Below are 3,386 nucleotides of genomic sequence, written 5' to 3' on the forward strand. Positions count from 1 at the left end.
CAGTTGCAGCCATATACTCGTAAGATAAAATTTGGTTGCTCACTTTATCTTTTGTTTTGTTTGAAGTGAACGTTAGTTACTCTGAGTCTCTGAGCAAGAAGTTCAAAATCGCCATCTCCGTCTGGGTGGTTGCTTCACGCTGCAACACCGAATACTTTGTTTAAGGTTAGACTTCTTATCACTCTGTACAGCACAAACTCTACTCCTATTTAAGGTTAGCTAGCTGATATGGTTTCTTAACTCTGTATGACAAATTTGGGAATTCAATTCTGATTATATAAGTAAAATTAAATTTGGTTGCTCATCTTTACTTTTTTTTTTTTTTTTTGAAGTCAACGCTTGGTAGTGGTAGCTGGAAGTTCAATATCTTTTAGACTGCTGATCATTACTCTAATTGTATAAGGTTAGTCTTCTTATCCATGTATAGTACTCTCTCATTAATACCTATATAAAAAATAAAAAATAAAATTGTACTCTATCATTAATGGTTAGATTAGTCTTCTCATCCATCTATAGTAATAGTTTGCACTCATTAATGGTGAAGTTACCCCTTCGGAGTTTGGAAGGAAGTGCTTGAGCTTGTTACACAGTATTTAAGATGGCTTCTATATTATTGGGGAAAATGATTAGACTGTACGTTGAAGATTTCTGATCTAGGATATTTTAGTGGAAATGGGAAGAAAAAAGAGCAGAACAATTTATGTGGCTTGGTACTGTGCCTACATCCGCAGGTATCACACCGGTACGACACAGACACTTCATTTGGGCTGTCGTACAGGTGCCATACCTGAGTAATACCGGTTTCATATCTGCCATATTATAATTTTTCAAAAATTGCTTGTGCTGCCATGACGTACCCGTGTTTGTGTCCGTGTCTGTACTTTCTAGAATTCCACTATATAAAAATAAAAATAAGGGTTTTCAACGTACTTATACGGCCCGAACAAACCCTAGCCCAATACATTGAATTTTTCAATTGATTTAGACAACAAGGTCTTTTTTTGTCTGTTTGTTTTTCCCCAAACTTGATTTGGTTTATGTTTTGATAAATTAATAATTTTTATTTATCTAAGCAGGTTCTCCCTAAAGGTTAGCGAAGAATGGCGACTACTTAATATCAGAGGAGAACGAAAGGAAGAAAAAAGGATATAGACGATTGTTAAAGAAGCCTAGTTCAAGTAAAGCTACAAGAGCATATGGAGGTGTGTATTCTCTTTGATAATGTATATTCAAAACTACTTAGTGATAATGCTCTTGTGGAGGAAAATGTTGTTGATTCATAGCATGATAATATACATGTTTTATTTATTAATTTTTTTCTGAAACATTATCCAAATGTCTTACAGTTGCTTATGAATGTTGATACTGATGTAGAACCATCAAAGTTGCATGCAAAGGAAATCAGGAATTCTATGAGTGGCGGGTGACAGGGAGGTATTTCTCAACCCAAAGCACAATTTACAAAGACTAATTTCTTCATTCAATTATCAATAGCTATCTTTACAATGCCACAAAGAGTAAGTTATGATGACATCATCATAACTAACTAACTACACCTAAGCAAGTGTGTAATTGAATTAGTTACATGTTAAAATAATCACAAACTGCATCTAACACAACATTTATTCCATGTGTCTAACCAACTTCTAATCAATTAAGAATATGCCTAATTGTTTGATCACATGTTATAAAGATAGTGTTGCCTGGAGTTGGAACTTGTTCACTTGGCTTCATCAAGACGTACTCAGCCATATGAATTTTCTTGCTTCAAATGCTTTGCATCAAATGTATGTAACTCGTTTTCATTGTGGGAGCTTATGGTTGTTATCATGGTCCTTCATCACAAAATCAACCCTATTTGGGTGGTTTGTTGTCCATATTTCACCTAAACGAGTTCCAAATACCAAAACCCCACAAGGGTGGTTTGGGTATTCAAAAACTTAGTTCTTTAATCAAGTCCTCTCAGGAAAGTAGCTTTGGAGTTTTGTAGTGGAAAATAATCATCTTGGAGAAGTCATTTAGATGAAATATGGAGAAGAACAGCGAGGATGGACAACGAAGCGGATTAAAGGACCTTATGGTGTTAGTTTGTGGAAGAGTATAAGTGGGGGATGAGATTCCTTCAACTTCTTAAAATTTGACGTACAAGAAGGATCTAGAGTGAGGTTTTGGACATCTAGAGCGGGTTAAAGATTTTTTCGCAGATTTCTATGCCTTAGTTGTTGACAAGGAAGCTTTAGTGCATCCAAGGGTGAGGTTAGGCATTGGAATCCTCCGTTTGTTCAGCCATTTCAAGATTGAGAACTAGAATCAGTGATGAATTTTTTTGAGTTGCTCTATAAGCACTTGCCTTGATCTCTCGGAGAAGATTGAGTTTTATGGATTCCAACAAAGAGTGGGATATTTAAGATTCGTTCCTATTATAATTCCTTTAGGGGTTTCACATGCCACTCTTTTCCATGGAAGAGCATTTAGGGTGCTAGGGTCCCTTGAAAGGCAGCATGTGTTTTTTGTGGACTACAGTTTTAGGAAAAAATTTGTCAATTGATAATCTCCATAAGCAGCACTTATTGATAAGTTGATTAGTGTTGTCCGGTTAAAAGGAGTGGGGAATCACTTAATCATTTTACGTTCCATTTCTTTTTTACAACAAATATTTGGTCATTTGTTTCTGCATTGCTTGGGACAGTTTGGGTGATGCCAAAATCTGTGATTGAGCTCTTGGAAGATTGGCAAGGATGATTCCATTGCCTAGCAAGCCACAACTGTTATGTGAAATCTTTGGGGTGAAGTAAACATGAGGATTTTTTTTATGGTGCTGAGTAATCTAATTTTGTAATCAAATTGTGTGTGCGTGTTTTTTTTTTTTTTTTTTTTTGAGTTCTTGTATGATTAGATGACTGCCTTAGGTACCATCCCCTTGTTGTCTTTTGTTAATTTTGCAGATTTTTCTTTGTGATTGGACTCTTTACTTAGGGATTTGAATGTGACCCTCTCTAATTATTAAAAAAAAACTCTTATTAAGTTTTGAAGAAGTCCAAGTTCGATTAGAAATTAGGAATAGGTATTAATCATCTATGTTTATGGATGTAATATTTTCCAAATCAAAAGAGGAGAATAAATTTTCAAAAGTTATGAAACTAAATTTAAGGTTTGTGTGATATAATCTTCTATGAGGTGTAATGCGAGGATTTTCTTATAAAAAAAGGTGTGATGCAAGGAAATGCTAGGTGTCATGCTCAGATTTTTTTTTTTTTTTTTTTTTTTTTTTTTTTTTTTTTTTTTTTTTTTTTTTTTTTTTTTTTTTTTCTGTCCTTAAATTCACAGTCCTGTAATAGCAACCCAAACCTTAGGTTTTACTCGTTAGAAATCCTATATTCCTTACA

The 3,386-nt window shown here is 34.3% G+C and overlaps 1 non-coding gene across 1 annotated transcript; it reads left to right on the forward strand.

The window, feature by feature from the left end:
- LOC111992494 (uncharacterized) lies at positions 1–2,867 on the forward strand. The gene is made up of 4 exons (XR_010632188.1): positions 1–165; positions 333–403; positions 1,077–1,202; positions 1,375–2,867. It is a non-coding gene; the product is annotated as an uncharacterized LOC111992494 (transcript).
- Positions 2,868–3,386: the final 519 nt, after the last annotated feature.

This window comes from Quercus suber, unplaced genomic scaffold (assembly GCF_002906115.3).
Source record: "Quercus suber isolate HL8 unplaced genomic scaffold, Cork oak 2.0 scaffold_269, whole genome shotgun sequence".
NCBI lineage: Eukaryota > Viridiplantae > Streptophyta > Magnoliopsida > Fagales > Fagaceae > Quercus > Quercus suber.